General features: G+C 38.4%; 1 pseudogene; it reads right to left on the reverse strand.

Annotated features, from left to right (window-relative positions):
- Positions 1–393: 393 nt before the first annotated feature.
- On the reverse strand, positions 394–5,116 carry LOC117803420 (annotated as a pseudogene).
- Between the last annotated feature and the right edge of the window lie 12,754 nt (positions 5,117–17,870).

A 17,870-nucleotide genomic window follows, 5' to 3' on the forward strand; every position in this document is an offset into this window, starting at 1 on the left:
GAGGCTCCATTCTAGTGAGGTAAAAGGCTTCAGTACCAGTAGCAGGTAGGAGACAAAAGAGTGGCAACAGATAGGAAAGGGCTCCTTTGGCCAAAGGGCATTTAAGCATCATCCATAGGAAACTACTCCCATTTTACACCAAGTATTATATGAACAAAATATATATAATCTAAAGTATATTAAGACATTATCTGAGAAGATGATGTTTGATGTCATGTGTATTTTACCATAATTAAAACAACTTTTAAAAAAAGAAAAGAAACATCTGAAATTTAGGCATCCTATTTTAATACTCTGGCAAACATTAAAAATGGTAATATAAGTTCATATTATATTTAATTATAATTCTTTTATTCTTCCTTCATAAAGAACTCTTCAAAGTCTACCCCCAAACACAAAGCTAAATGTACAAAAACACAAAGAAAAAGCATAATTACTGTCTTGCGGGGGGAGAGAAGACAATCATATCCCATATGGATATTATCCAACAGCCAACTATCCTTTCCAAGGGACTTGCAATGGTGCAAACTGCCACCATAAAGAATGCACATGGATTTGGGCAGACACATTTGACAGCACAGCTGTCTGTCCAGGCATGCTGCTGAAAGAATAGTACATTCTTACTTGTCCTGTCCCCCACCCACCTTAAGTCTCCTTACAAAAGGGAGCTTAAACAAAACTATCATATTTAAGCCTCTCGTGTGTGTGTTTTCAGTTAAGATCAGTTACATAATAACAGAAGTAATGAACCCTTTAACATCACCCCACCCCAAAGTTAGTCTCCAAAGATTTCTGAACAAAATAATTTTGCTCATGTACATTTATTAAAAGTCTTGATTTGAGGTTGCCCTTTAGTTTCAAAGGGAAGATAGTGAGTCACTAACTTTCAGAAATTGATACAGCATGGAGAGGAGTGCATATTGAGAACCAGAGCAACAGAGTATGAGTCCTAGTTTTGTGACCTTGGGGCAACTGTCCAACCTCTCAGAGCTTCAGTTTTTTCATCTATAGAACATGAATAATGATGCTTACACTATTTACATCACAGAGTTGCTTGAAGATCAAAGAACTAAATGTAACCCTACCTTAGCCACACACTGCAATGCACTCTTCTCAACAATTTCAATTTTATGCAACCACTTTTGAATACATCTTCTATCTTACTAGCTCATTCCTTCTCATACATGAACTCCTGCCAACATTTGATCCCAGCAGAACCTCAAATCTACTGACCGAACTATCTTTTCACTCTCCCTCCCCACTGAAGTCCTCTCTCCTCTCCTTACCCAGTTTAAATTCCAAGATGGATCGTTATGAGCATTCACTCTCCTCTCACTTGGACATACTTTGCAAAACCACAATCCTGCTCAAAATCAATTCTCTGTTCTCCTACTACTAAAGGAGAACGCTGGAGCAAAAAAGCACACAACCAAGCTGACTGGCCTCATTTTTAACTCATGACCTTTAACCTCAACTGACCCCGAAATTCTGCCTGGTAATCATAATCTATTTTCCTAGCCCATTCACTCTCCCACTTCCCCAAACACTTACATGCGCTCTCCTCTCCTCAAACTTCTAATATCTTCTTCCATGCCCTTTCTCACTCTCAGCTAATGGCTTGCTGAGAAAATTAAAGCAGTCGGAAGAGGATTTCCAGGAATTATCACATCCACCCACAGTATCAGCATCTATCTGCACCCACATGCTCTGCCTTCCTTCTTGTTATGCTAAATGAACTATCTATTCTCTTCTCTATCTAACCCCTTCCCTCCTGTACAAGCTCCAATCCCTACCACCAACTCAGCAAATCTCCTCTTCTGTATCATCAACTTCTTTCCTTCCCTTCTCCCGCTCTCTACCACATCACTTCCATGAGCATACGAAATGCATATGAAAATGCTAGAACTCCTATCACAAAAACTGTACGAGCAGAAACACCCCGAGGTGGGACTAAAAAGAGACACAATCCAAAATGAAAACAGACCTCTGGATCCCCACATCTCTGAGCAAGAAATAAGCTTAACAAAAAAAAAAAAAAAGACTCCATTGCAAACATAGGCTTCCTTTACGGAAGACTCAAGAGGACTGAACAAAGGAAGCCAAGAAGGGCTACATAACTTTTATAAGGTCATACAACTAAATAAGCAGCAGAATTGGGATATGAACTCAGGAAGTCTACGTTTTTTTTTCCCCAGGCTTTAATTCACTTTGTTTTTCTTATATAAAATGATGTCGTGGCCACAGCTGGAGCCTGGGTCCTCTACACCGAGACTCTGGTATGGGTCTTTACAAGATGGTCAGTGAATCACTGATAGGGAGACTTGGTGAACACAGTCTCTTTCCACAGGTCAGAGGTGAGACAGCTGCAGGTCTTGGAAATGACGTCCAAAGTGGCCTTGGCAAACTTGCCCAGGGTGACAGTGCAGCCCCTAGCCAAGGTAGAGCAGCTGTCAATACGAGCCATCATCAGGAGCTTCTTGGCCACAGCGGCTGAGCGGGCCAGTGTCTCTGGAGGCAGGGATGAGGTGCACAAGCACAGAGCCCCAGCGGCCGGTCACCTTGTGAGGGACAGTGTGGGGCTTGCTGATCTTGTTCCCCTAGTAGTTTCACAGCATGGGGACAATGGAGAGCTCGGCCAGGATGATGGCTCCATGGACGGCAGTGGCTACCTCCTTGGAGCACTTAACACCCAGACTGACGTGTCCACTGCACTCTCCGATAGCAACAAATGCCTAGAACCTGGTCTGCAGGGCAGCACGGGTCTGCTTTTACACAAGTATAATCTTCAAAACTTCATCCTTGAGGGATGCGCCCAGAAAAGAGTCAGTGATCTCAGATTCCCTGATGGGCAGAGAGACAAGATAGATCTCTTGCAGGGACTTGATCTTCATGTCCTTGACCTGGCGGCCCAGCTTGGTGACCGGGATCCACTCCTTAACCTCGGCTTTGCCTCGGCCCCACCCCTCCCACAGCCAGGACTCCCCTGGAGGTCCCTACCTTGGCCTCCCACTGCAGCCCCCCACATGCACCCCAGGTCTCTAGGCCCTCCTGCAGAACCAATGTCATCTGCAGTTTGGTGTCTTCTAGGAGAAGAAAAAGTCTACATTCTTAACACACATTATCTCATTAAACCTTTACAATGCTGTGCCATAAGCACTAATATTATTCCCATTTTACAAATGGAGAAACTGACTTTTAGCTAGATTCAGTGATTTAATACACATCCACACACACAAAAAAATGTATTTGTTCAACCACTACACTATATTCAGAATTGAGGTAAAATTTACAAAACAAAAAGATACATAGGATATATATTACATTTATAGTCCTCTTAAGTATGCTTTTACAAGAAAATTCACTGCATCAAAATTTGATTTTTTTTTAAAGATTTTATTTATTTATTTGACAGAGAGACAGCCAGCGAGAGAGGGAACAGAAGCAGGGAGAGTGGGAGACGAAGAAGCAGGCTCCCAGCGGAGGAGCCTGATGTGGGGCTCAATCCCAGAATGCTGGGATTACGCCCTGAGCCGAAGGCCGACACTTAACAACTGAGCCACCCAGGCGCCCCAAAATTTATTGATTCTTAATAGCCTCATTACCTCAAAGCTTTGGGAACTAAATATTTTATTGGAAATTAATAAAACTTGTTTCTGTAAGTCTGTAAAATTTTGGCTTACTAAATAATCATGTCAAGAAGATTTTAAGGATAGTTACTTAAAATTTAAGTTAATTGTAAAGACACTTTCTCTAATTTAAACTATTAAGCAAATTAAAATGGTACTAAGGAAATCCTTAGCTGTATGTTAAAATCAAGAGCGCCAAAGGTTTTTACCAGCAAAACCATAACAATCTACTTCCAGTTATTTGTACCTCAAAAAAACGGCAATGAATGCCCTAAAATATTACATAAGTCAGATGTCCTATAAAGCCAAACTGGTCCTTCTTACTAAAATTAGTAAGGTTCAGGGGCACCTGAGTGGCTCAGTTGGTTATGCTTCTGCCTTCTGCTCAGGTCCTGATCCCAGGGTCCTGAGATCAAGCCACACATGGGGCTCCCTGCTTAGCGGGGAGTCTGCTTCTCCCTCTGCCGTTCCCCCTACCCATGTGCACTCGTGCTGTCTCAAATAAATAAAATCTTCAAAAATTAAATAAAATTAGTAAGGTTCTAGAAACTTTTAACAGATAAATTTCCACTTATACTTTGCAAACTTAACTCTTCTAAACTAATTTAACTATGCAAAATACTAATTGAAATCAAAATACATAAGGAAGCAATAAATAATCATAAAGCTGGCAATTAAAACTGAAAGTTTAGATAATGTATTCCTACAAATTACAGGTTGACTTTCGCTTGTAGGAGGATAATCACAAGACTGTTACCTTCTTAGCAATTTAACAACAAAATTCCTGTCTTTGTTAATATACAACTGAAAGAGTCAAAAAATTGTAACTCAAAACAAACATAAGGCAAAACACTGTGGAAGAGCACTGAACTGGGAGTCAGAAGACCTAAATTCTCATCTTTCCTCCATCATAACTGGATATGAAAATTTCCCACTGTGTTTCTACTTCTCCAACTTGTAAAACTAAGGGGCAGGGGAAGAAATCACTCTAAGGTTATTTTCAGTTCAAAAATCTCATGATTCCATGAACCAAACTAAGATATGTATTTTATTTTCATATTTTAGGAACTCTAGACAAACAGATCTAAGTAACAGAAATCAAGAACAAATTATCGACGCCCTTCTAGGATATAACTACAGTTATGTAGTTATGCATAAGTTGTACAAGAAAGCTTTACTATTCATTCTCAGAGTTCTTTTCGAGTGTGTAAGTTAAGTCATTTTAACACACTCTCTAAATTTGACTGGATCCAGCAATTCCTCATTTAAAAGTTTTCCTAAACTCTCGATATGCTAGGCTTTCCCGTTCTCTATTCCCCCCTCCTTTCAACACTATTTATATTTATATTTATATTTATATTTATATTTAAGTATGCTTCACAGTGACCATTTTGCTTATCTACTTCCTACACCTTTACCATATCTGGTTTTTATGCCTCCCTTATCCACGATGTCATTTTCTTTTTAAGACAGAGTGCGTGCACACATGCAAGGGGATGGGGGAGGACAAGAGAGAGGGTGAAAGAGAATCCAAGCAGGCTCCACACCTAGCAAGGAGGTGGGGCTCAATGCCAGGACGCTGAGATCATGACCTGAGCTATGACATGAGCCAAGATCAAGAGTCAACTGAGCCACCCAGACGCCCCCATTTTTTATTCAAAGTCTCTATTAAAAAAAAAAAAAGGTGCCACTGTTGACCCAGTTAGATATTAAGAGTTCTGAGATCCTCAAATTTCACATTTATTTCCTATGATGCAACTCCTTTCCACACTATCAGACATGGAAGGTTTACTAGCAAATGCAGATATATTATTCAGTCATTCAAAAGTTTCAATTTTACATGTTGACATTTTTATATTCCATTTGTTTTCATTACTAGCACCCTGCTTGCTTAAAGTCTAAGAATTTTGACTTTTAAATACTTTTTATCATATTGATACATATTAGAGAATCCAAAGCAGTTTCAAATTTGAAATGTCACCTGGTAAAAGTAGAGAAGAAAAAATAGCACCCAATATTTAATTTGTCAAAACTCTGCCGCTCAGCCTTAGGCTTGGAAGGCCTAAGGGGAAAAAAAATTATTGCATGCTAAAAGTATAAAAGGTATTGAAGATTCTTTCGGGAATCTTATCACATTTCTTCAAGATCCAAGTGATACTTAGGAGCTCTATACAAACAAATTTAAATGACTACAGAGTTTAACTATAATTCCTAAAGTTACCATTTAAAAATATAAATACTTATTATGAATTCACTTTTATTTCGTACCCCCCTTTCTTCAGTGGTAGAAGTCAAATCCCAGAAGAGAAATGACACCCAACTAGATCTGATAAAACCCACTGTGTATCTAGTACAGTGCTACACATATTCTATGGCTATTTTGGACTCATGATGTGTCTCTCTGCTCTCATACTTGTCCCCTAGAGTTTATTCTCCACAAAGCACTCAGACCAAACCTTTTAAATACAACTCCCACAGCCCAAGATTCCCATCCTACTCAGAATGAAGTTCTAGTTCCTTATGATGGTATGCAAGCCTTCTATAAACTGGCCCTCAGCAGTCTCTCTCATCCCACATGCAACTTTACCTTCTTCCTGCTTCTACAGATTATCTCCCACCATTCTCCCACCAGGTCAGTCCATCACTAGGCAGTCCTCCTCTACCACTCCAGGATACCACTGCCTTGAAAATGTTCTCCCAAACTTTGTCCTTGATGATCCTCTCCCTAGAATACTTTTCTCCTGAAAGTCCTATGTTTCATTCCTTCAGATGATTCAATTCTCTGCTGAAATGTCACCCTATCAGCCAGAGGCTTTCTCTGACTATCCTATCTAATAAATAGCACCTCCCCTATGGGTCTGTTCTTTTACCCAGCTTTATTTTTCTCCTAGAGCTCATCACCACATGAAGTATTAAATAAATGTTTAATGCCTGTCTGCACCCACTACAATGTAATCTCCACAAAAGCAAGGAGTTTCATTTGTTCACTAACACATTCCCGGGGCCAAGAAGTGCCCAGTAAGTGTTCAAAAACTGTTAAATAAATGAAAATTTTAAATGCCTGACTCTAGAAGCCATGCTGTCACTTTAATTATTCATGCATACTAAAGAAGTCCTTTAAATAATAATATTAAAGTGTTATTTAAACTGGCAATGTTGCTTGCCTTGAAGGAAGAGAATCAGGTACTGAGGGCAGAGAAATGTAAGGCCATTAAATATATACCTCTTAAATCTTGAACTGTATTAATGTGTTAACGCTATTTTAATGTGCTAACTTCATTAACTGTATTAATCTGTTAACTTAAATCTTGAACTGTACTAATGTGCTTTTTCTTAATATTAACAAAATTTTAAAATTTAATAGTAATATTGTTGCTTGACTTACATAAATGCCCCAGTTCAAAATTTTAAAATTTAATAGTAATATTGTTGCTTGACTTACATAAATGCCTGCATTTTCAAGATATGCAACACTACTGGCAAAAATACGACATACTTTATATTGTTCTGGGATGTTTCAATATGATTCTTCAGGAATTTCTCAGAGCACAAGTAGTTATATATGTTCCTTCTTTAATGCTCCTTTAGTATTATATTAACTAGCGATCACCTTGTCACTAGAAAGCTGTTAGCTACATTCACTAGTTCACTAGTAGAACAGGCAAAAGTAAGTATGATAATGCCTTTACTAATTATAGGGTTGTGTGCCAAAGATATTGTTATCAGAAACTTTGTCACTAAAGACAGCAATAAAAAAGAATATTCTAGGACAGGCTCTAGCATATCAGGAATGTAAAGTCCTAGCTCTAATGGGATTGGGTGGGAAGAGTGTTGGAAAAGGAGAAGTGGAAGCAGCTATTGTCACTTCCCATTATCCCTTATCATCACAGCTAATCCACTAGTTTGTGAGAAAGTCCCTCCCAGTACTCTTAAAAACAGTGCTCCTCTCCACAGGACATGAAGGACACATGAAGAAGGTTACAAAAGAGGAAACCGAGCATGACAGTAATAAACTCCTTCAAGGACCAATACTAGACCTAACGGACTTCAACTCTTTCCACTTGTATTATATCACAAAGGATGAGAATTATAAAACCAAATTGGAAAGAATAAGCAATGATTTCTGCCAGCTGTAAGGTAATAGACGATTGCACTTCTTAATTTTCAAATGCAGATAGTACTGCATATTTTTTCAACTCTTGTATATTAAGATATTAGTATTACATGGTAGTATGACAAGCATAAGCCTTCTGTATTTAATCACTTAAACTATATACACCTATTCCCCCATCATTTAATAATCTCTACGATAATTATTTTAAAAAATCACACACAATCATGATGGCATATGATTTCACCCATTATAAATACCCATAGTATTTATAAATACAAATACTAGTTGTATTTATAACTAGTAGAAATCAGGTAAATTGAGGAATTAAATCAGACAAGTCACTTAACCTAAACATATTTGTGTGCAGACACAGAGAAATCATGTACATGCTATGCAGAAAACTTATACAATCATATAATAGCCAAAAATTTTAAAAATGAATCTAAAAAAAAATAGAGAATAAATTTTTGGTTAACTGAAGTACTTTCTGAAACATTAAGTCTGATAACCTTCTCCTAATTCAAGAGACTAAATTTTTTTGAGACTAAATTTCTTGAAACTGCTATTTTAAAAAAACAGAACTCAATTTTTTATACATTTTTCTTGAGAACATTAAGTAATTGCATTGTGTCTACTTAAATTTTATCAGAAATAAATCAAGATAATATTAAACTGTTGAATACCTTTACTAGCACGAAGGGTCCTGTGTTATGTGTATCTAAGGTGGTATTTCATATTTCTAAGTTAAATGTTTCAAAGAACATACATGAGACAATGGAGAAAATTTTAACAAACTCAAAACAAGTATCAGCTTTTCTGTCTTTCCAAGGAAAAGCACAACTTAGAAAACAAATGAGAACGCTTACTTTCCTGTACTAAGAATTAAAAATAAGCAGTTTTTCTAAAGCACTAGAAGAAATAAGTTTAAGGCCTTACTATCAAAAAAACTGGCCAACAAATCACACTTTATTTCCACACTTTAAAAATGCAGCGAATCCCATGATCTCATGTATATGTGGAGTCTGAAATAGTCAAATTCAGAAACAAAGAGTAGGGGCGCCTGGGTGGCACAGTCGTTAAGCGTCTGCCTTAGGCTCAGGGTGTGATCCCAGAGTTCTGGGATCGAGCCCCACATCAGGCTTCTCTGCTAAGAGCCTGCTTCTTCCTCTCCCACTCCCCCTGCTTGTGTTCACTCTCTCGCTGGCTGTCTCTGTCAAAATAAATAAATAAAATCTTTAAAAAAAAAAAAGAAAGAAACAGAGTAGAATGATGGTTGTGCTAGGAGAGGAAAGGAATGAGGAGATGCTGGTCAAAGGGTACAAAGTTTCAGTTATGCGAAATGAATAAAGTCTAAAGAATTATTGTCCAGCATGGTGACTATAGTTAATAATACTGTGCTGTATACTTGAAATTTGGCTGAGAGTAATCTTAAGAATTCTAACCATACCAAAAAAGAAAAAGAAAAAAGAAAGAAAAAGAAGTGTTGATTAGCTTGATTGTGTTCAATTCACAATATATACATATATGAAGTCATGCTGTATCGTCATCATACATCAAAATATAAACATACAACTTGATATTTTTAATTTATTTATCTGAGAGAGAGGGAGAGCACGAGCAGGGGGAGAGGGAGGGGCAGAGTAAGAGGGACAAGCAGACTCCCTGCTAAGCAGGGAGCCTCAGGGCTCCATCCTAGGACCCTGGGATAATTACCTGAGCTGAAGGCAGACACTTAACCGACTGAGCCACCCAAGCGCCCACAACTTGATGTTTTAATCAAATGTATACAATTCCTATTTGTCAATTATACCTTTAAAAAGCTGGAAAAATGCTGCAAATTCTTCCACAGGTGACTATTATTGTCAAATTAATAGCCCAAAAAGACCAGACCTAAAAGTCTTTTTTTTTCTCCCATGTAAGCAAATAGGAAAACAATAATTTATTAAGCAGGAGATAATCTTAAAACTATGTATGGTGGCAACTGGATTTTCTTTCTAAGTCCTGGAGTATCCCCTAGTGGACTGGTAAGGAACAGGTTTTTTTTGCTTACTAAGTTGAACTTAACTGTTAAGTCTCTCTGATCATAACAAATTCACTAACAATACTAACACCAAAAGTATGTATTTTCCAACCTTCCACAATAATTTCCTAATAATATAAAACAAAGGAAGTTATTGTGGAAATTACTCATACCATCTCACTGATCTAAATGTCAACAATGAAATTATGAATATTAAGTAGAGTGCTTACTAAAGAGCCATAGGTTACCAGACATGAATTTGAGAAACTATGAAAGGGGTCTGAAAATGATTCTTTTACATACTTACATAATTTCTGAAAACATCTGGAATTTGAAGAACTAAAAGATAATTGTTAAGGCATCAACAACCTACACACAAATAAAAACGAAATAATGACTATTTTATGTTTTTCAAACCATCAAGCAAAATCTACTAAAGAATACAAAGTATACAAGATCTTTTCAATCATACTTGAACCCACTGAAAACACTGCTATCCTGCGTTTTCCAACCACACGGTCTTTACACATTCTGTTCCCCCATCTAAGACACTCTTCCCCACTCTGATCCACGGACCTAATTATTGGCTACCCACCCTTCAAATCTCAACTAAATGAATACTAACCTCCCTGACTAAGTACAATTCTACTATTACTGTTTCTCATAGCATTATCTACCTCAACTTTTACTGATTTATTTAAGTAATGTCTGCTTGTTTTATTACAGGGTTATTCAGAGAGTTCTATTTACCTTACAGGGCTGTTGTGACAATTAAGTGATAAACCGCCTTTTAACAATCCCAGCCATCCTGTAAACACTATTAGTATTGGCCCCATTAAACCTGTCAGAGATAAAATATGCTTCTGTCACCTGAGGTTATTCCTNTATGCTTCTGTCACCTAAGGTTATTCCTTAGTTTTATTCTGTTGTTAAAAACCACTTTATTGGGGTACCTGGGTGGCTCGGCGGGGTAAGCGTCTGCCTTCAGCTCAGGTCATGATCTCAGGATCCTGGGATCAAGTCCCACATCAGGTTCCTGCTCAGTGGGAAGCCTGCTTCTCCCTCTCCCTGCTGCTCCCCCTGCCCGTGCTCTCTCTCTCTCTCTGGCAAATAAATAAAATCTTAAAAGAAAAAACAAAACCACTTTATTATCAGCATTGACAAGATACTAGAGTTGCTCTAGTTCACTCCTTGTCAAATTCTTTGATATCCCTCCCATCAAGAGGTAGAGCTTGATTTCCTACCCTACGAGTAGAATTAAGGACTAGCTTCTAACAAAAAGAGTAAGATGGAAGTAAACTTGTATGACTTAGGGACTAGGTCATAAAATGTACTGTGGCATTCTGTTCACTCTCTCTAGGATTACTTTGTTGGCAGAAGCCAGTTGCCATATTGGGAGGGTACTCACACAGTCCTGCAGAGGGTACATGTGGTGAAGAACTGAGGCCCCCCACTGGCAGCCATGTGAATGAGCCACCCTGCAAACACATCTTTCATCTCCAGACAAGCCTTCAGAGATCCGCAGCTCCAGTTGGCAGGTTCACTGGAACCTCACAAGACACCCTTAGCCACAACCACTGAGATAAGAAACTTCCAGATTTTAGACACTGAGAAATCATGTGAGTTTATAAATATTTGGGGATAACTGGTTACTCAGTAACAAATATATTATGTTTAATATATTTAAAGAGAAAAAGAAGATAATGATAGTAAATGAAACAATAGACACTACTGAAAAAAGACCAACAACTCGACAACAAAAAAATAAATCCAATTCAAAAATGGGCAAAGGACTTGAATATCATCCATTTTTCCAAAGAAGATGTACAAATGGCCAACAAGCACATACAGAGATGGTCAATATCACTAGTCACCAGGGAAATGCAAATCAAAGCCACAATGAAATACCACCTCTCACCCACCAGAATGGCTACTATCAAAAAAAAAAAAAAAAAAAGGAAAAAAAAGGGATAATGAGGATGTGGTAAANGAGGATGTGGTAAAACTGGAACCCCTGTGCACTATTAGTAGGGATGTAAAATGGTACAGCCACTATAGAAACAGTATGGCAGGGATGGCTGGGTGGCTCAGTCGGTTAAGCGTCTAACTTCAGCTCAGGACATGATCCCAGGGATCCCTGCTGAACAAGGAGCCCAGGGAGCCCGGTTCTCCTTCTACCTGCCGCTTCCCCTGCTTATACGCGCTCTCTCTCTGACAAATAAATAAAATCTTTAATACTATAAAAAAAAAAAAGTAGCAACCAGGGATGTCTGGCTGGCTCAGAAGGAAGAGCATGCAACGCTCGATATTGGGGGCGTCACTTCAAGCCCCATCCTGGGTGTAGAGACTACTCAAAAAACAAATTAGATTTTTAAAAAAGAATGCAGCAACCAGCACATATTTGATCTTTATTCTACTGAAAAAGTTTACCTAAAAGCTTAACTTATTTAAACCGAATTTACTTGTTCTTAACAATTGTAGTTAGGGGCGCCTGGGTGGCACAGCGGTTTAAGCGTCTGCCTTCAGCTCAGGGCGTGATCCCGGCGTTATGGGATNCACTATGCAGGCTATAGGTCAACCTTCTGGGCTAAAGGTGAATTTAGCCCACATGACTGAGAGCCCTTCTGGCCCCACGAAAAGAAAATAAACTCTCATCATCATCTTGTAATGAACTACAGATCTTCCTCAACTCACAATGGGTTACAGCCCAACAAATCCATCATAAGTGGAAATACTGTAAGACGAAAATGCACTTAATACACTTAATCTACCAAATATCACAGCTTAGCCTAGCCTACCTTAAACATGCTCATAACACTTACATTAGCCTACAGTTAGGAAAAATCATCCAACACAAAGCCTACTTTATACTAAAGTGTTGAACAGCTCACGTAATTCATGGAACAATGCACGGAAAGTGAAAGGTTATATGGGTACAAAACGGTTGTAAGGATATCGACGATCTACCCTCCTGATCACATCACTGTGAACTCTGTGGCTCGGCTCACTGCCACTGCCCAGCATCACAAAAGTATCACACTGTATATCGAATTCAAAATTTGCGGTATGGTCTCTACTGAATGGTATTACTTTCACACCACGGTGAAGTTGAAAGATGAAATGAAATCATCGTAAGTCAGGGATCATCTGCAATTCTTCAACTGATGTGCATATCCAAATCACAAAGGAGGTTGTTTTTTCTTCAAAATACACCTGCTTGGTTCAGTAGAAACTTTTTTTTTTAATATTCTAGAGGTGATTTTACATAGACTCCTCATTAAGAAGGGAATGAGAGGAGAAAGAGGGAAAGGAGAGAGGAAATATGATAAAACAAATGAGACAAAGAATTAACAACTGGGGAATCTAGGCAGAATAAATGAGACTTCTTAATGTTTTTCTTGCAACTCTTCTATAATCTTGAAACTTTCAAAATAGAAGTTATTTAAAAAAAATTTTTTTTTAAGTAAGCTCTACGCCTGCCAACATGGGGCTTGAACTCACAACCCTAAGATCAAGAGTTGCATGCTATACCAATTGAGCCAGCCAGGCACCCCTAAAAGTTCTTTTAAAAAAAATACATACATGCTACCAGAATTATACAATTCTGTTTTAAAATGCCACTATCGGGGCACCTGGGTGGCACAGCGGTTAAGCGTCTGCCTTCAGCTCAGGGCGTGATCCCGGTGTTATGGGATCAAGCCCCACATCAGGCTCCTCTGCTATGAGCCTGCTTCTTCCTCTCCCACTCCGCCTGCTTGTGTTCCCTCTCTCGCTGGCTGTCTCTATCTCTGTCGAATAAATAAATAAAATCTTTAAAAAAAAATAAAATAAAATAAAATGCCACTATCTTTCTAAACACTGATTCTAAAAATTCTAATAAGGTAATATGCCCATAAATTAATCCAAATTGTCCATTACCTGGAAGAAGTCATGGTAAGAGAACAGAGGTTGTACGTGTTTAGTCAATGATTAAAACGTGCTAACACACAGCTGTCAACTAATTCATGACAACCTCACCAAAAACATTCATAAAGCTTCTGTGCCTCCCACCCACTTCTTTATTTTGTACTTATGATATTCTTAGTTTTTTTCCCCAAGTTTTTAATCCAGTTAATTAACATAACAGTGTTACATTAGTTTCAGGTGCATAATACAGTAATTTAACAGTTCCATACATCACCCTGTGCTCACCACCCAAAAATCTGAGTTCTTAAAATATCCATAGCTCTAAATATGTGTGTGTGTTTGTGTGTATATATATATATATATGTATGTATGTATATATGTATGTATGTATATATAAAATAGCTCTTAAATCAGAAAAAGTTCCACTGGGCAATTCTAGAGATAAATTTAAAATTCCATTTTCTAAAACTTACTGCTCTAAACTTTAAACTTCTAAATGTCTAAAACTTCCTCTTCTTTACTCACTAACCTTGCTACACAACCTCACATCAAACCAATAAAACAGAAACACAAACTTTGCCTTCTCTTTTTCCTGTTTAAACTTCTCCAATCTCTCCGTATCGTGGAAGAGCAGAAAAAGAATACTAACGATTTTTCATTTTGTCTAAGACATAATGGCAGAAGCTTTATATACATTATCTCACTTCTCAAATCACCCTATACAGCAGGTATTATCCTCATTTTATAACGAGGAAATAAAATAAGTTCAATCATAGTTAAACCAGAATTCTAACCCAAACCTGCCTAGTTCCAAAACCTTGTATTTCTACATCATAGTGCTTTCTTGAGCCACATTTGTGTCATTTTCTCTTTTTTTTTTTTTTAAAGATTTTATTTATTTATTTGACAGAGATAAAGACAGCCAGCGAGAGAGGGAACACAAGCAGGGGGAGTGGGAGAGGAAGAAGCAGGCTCATAGCGGAGGAGCCTGATGTGGGGCTCGATCCCATAACGCCGGGATCACGCCCTGAGCTGAAGGCAGACGCTTAACCGCTGTGCCACCCAGGCACCCCACATTTGTGTCATTTTCAGTTCTCCTTGCAGAATAACATAGCTCTATAAATTACAGAAGCTTAGCAGAAAACCTGACACCAAGATCCAGTTTCACAAAAACAGAACCTTAGACAGAAGTTTCTCAGTCACAAATTAAGAACTTTTCCCCCTCTCCTACAGACCCCAAACTTATTTTTAGTATTTTTTGTTCTATTACCCTATTTAGACACATCTTAAACCAAAAAATGTCATCTACCTATTGGAGACTTCTGTGTCTAGAGGTTTCACGTGAGCACGGGAACTCCAGTTATAAATTTACCTGATCTACTGTTGTACTGAGGAGGTGGGGAGGGGGGTCCCATTCCACCCCCAGCTTTTGATGATTCACTAGGCAGACTCAGAGGACTCAGCACATTGTCATACTCATTACTAAAGCAAAAGGAAACAAAGCAAAGGCAGCAAAAAGGAAAGGCAGATGGGGCAAAGTACAGAAGAAACCAAACACAAGTTTCCAAGAGTCTTTTCCCAGGGGAGTCATACCAGATACACTTAACTCCTCCAGAAATAAGAAGTATAGCATGTGTAAAATATTGTCTACAGGGCAAGCTCATTAGAGATTCAGCAAGGTTTTCCCTTGGGGCTGGGCAAGTAGGCACCCTCTGCCTACCATGTACCAAAATTCTAGACTCTAGATGGAAAGCAGGTGTTTCACATAAACCACATTGTTTGTACAAACAGTTTAGGCACAGTGAGCCACTCTTTGCAGTTCTGGGAATGGTGGGAACCCTCTTAAAATCCAAGTTCCCAAACATCAGCCAAGAGCCAACCTTGTGGGGTGCCTGGGTAGCTCGGTCAGTTAAGCATCTGCCTTCAGCTCAGGTCATGATCTCAGGACCCTGGGATCGAGCCCCACATCGGGCTGCTTGTTCAGCAGGGAGTCTGCTTCTCTCTCTACCCCCCCCACCCCTACCCTGCTCCTGTGCACGTGCTCGCTCTCAAATAATTAAAAAAAAAAAAAAAGGCCAACCTTATTGCAAGCAGGCTGTTCTATGGATATTAGTCTCAAGTCCACTATGTTAACTCTTTTCTGCACAACAGAGATGTTCCCTTTAGAAATAACATTTTGTGGGATGCCTGGGTGGCTCAGTGGGGTTAAGTGTCTGCCTTTGGCTCAGGTCATGATCTCAGGGTCCTGGGTTCGAGTGCCGCACCAGGCTCTCCCTGCTCAGCGGGGAGCCTGCTTCTCCCTCTGCCTGCTCTGCCTGCTGCTCCCCCTGCTTACTCTCTGAGACAAATAAATTAAATCTTTAAAAAAAAAAAACCATTTTGTTTTGTTTTTGGCCATCTATTTTTTCTATTCAAATGGGTCCCCATTGCCCGTCATTTTAACTAAGATGTCCTTTTCTTTCTTTTTTTTTTTTTTTTTAAGATTTTATTTATTTGTCAGAGAGAGAGGGAACACAAGCAGGGGGAGTGGGAGAGGGGGGAAGCATTCTTCCCGCTGAGCAGGGAGCCCGATGCGGGGCTTGATGCCAGGACCCTGGGATCATGACCTGAGCCTAAGGCAGATGCTTAACGACTCAGCCACCCAGGTGCCCCTAAGATGTCCTTTTCTGAGATTTGTGTGTTTTTTCTAACTTATCAGGCAGCTACTTACACACAAGTTTTAAAACTCTTTTACAAGCCACACACTATGATATGATTAAATTCTCTATCTATCCTTAAGGAGAATACCTGTGAGGAAAAAAATCCTTTTAAGATTTAAAGACAGTAAAAAATTAATCTTATTAGCACACTGGGATATATACATCATTTGATGCAACTTAATACATATTGCTGATCATCTATACTGTAACAGAATCAGTAACTGTAATCAGTAAAATTTAAAAAAAATTTTTAAGTAGGACTCAGTCCCAGGATATTTCTACATATTACCAGTTAATACATACATTTACAACAAATTAGCTATTAACATTGTGGGAGATTGATATTCTTTTATAAAACGCCACCTAAAAACTAGACAGTAAGCCCACACTTCCTTCTTAAAAGACATTAAACAACTCATGACATTTAAAAGGAAGCGAATATAACCCTGCTGTCCTCCTCCACATTTTACTTTCAAAAGAGTTAATGCCTCAGACTAAGTATGTTCTGTTCAAAGGAACATATAAAAAAATTATAATTACAGGAATACTTTACTCCAGCTTAAAAAAAGGAAAGGAAAGGATTTTAAATATATGTATACAAGTTTGTACTTAGTTTTTGGTTATATCAGCAAATTGAACAATGCTGGACTGTAAGTGATTTAGTGATTGATCTATGCCCTGCAATAATTGATGAAATGTCTTCTACTTGTTTCCCTACAATCTCTTCCATTAACGTACATCCTGTCCTTAAATAAGCTTAATATGAGCTCAGCAGAATGAAGAATACAGAAGCCTCCAAGGAACTTTATCTAACTGAGGAAACAGGAATAACAATAAAAACTGTAAGGCAAAAGTATGGATATTAAATAGTGCGAGAAATACAGAAGTCCTAAAAAGAGGACCCAAAAAAACCTTTCTCCTTTAAGATTTATAAGGTTCAAAATATATACAGTTGACCCTTGAACCACACAGGACTGAACTGCATGGGTGCACTTACACATGGATTCTTTTCAATTAATACATTACAGTACTATAAATGTATTTTCCTTAGAACTTTAATTTTTTTAATATAGTTGACACACAATGTTATATTTGTTTCAGGTGTACGACAGTGATTTAACAACTCTATGCATTATGCAGTGCTCACCACAAATACAGCTACCACCTGTCACCATGTAACACTATGACAACATCACTGACTATATTCTCTAATTCTTTTATTCCAGTGACTTATTCCATAACTGGAAGCCTGCACCTCCCACTCCTGTTCACCCATGTTGCCCAACCTCCCATTTCCCCTACACTCTGGCAACCGTCAGTTTATTCTCTGTATTTATAGGTCTGATTCTGCTTTTTGTTTATTAAATCATGATATTTATCTTTCTCAGTCTGACTTATTTCACTTAGCATAATATCCTCTAGGTCCATCCATGTTATCACAAATGGCAAGTCATCGTCCTTTTAATAGCTGTATAATATTCCATTATGTATATATTCCACATCTT

Source organism: Ailuropoda melanoleuca, chromosome 8 (genome assembly GCF_002007445.2).
Source record: "Ailuropoda melanoleuca isolate Jingjing chromosome 8, ASM200744v2, whole genome shotgun sequence".
Taxonomy (NCBI): domain Eukaryota; kingdom Metazoa; phylum Chordata; class Mammalia; order Carnivora; family Ursidae; genus Ailuropoda; species Ailuropoda melanoleuca.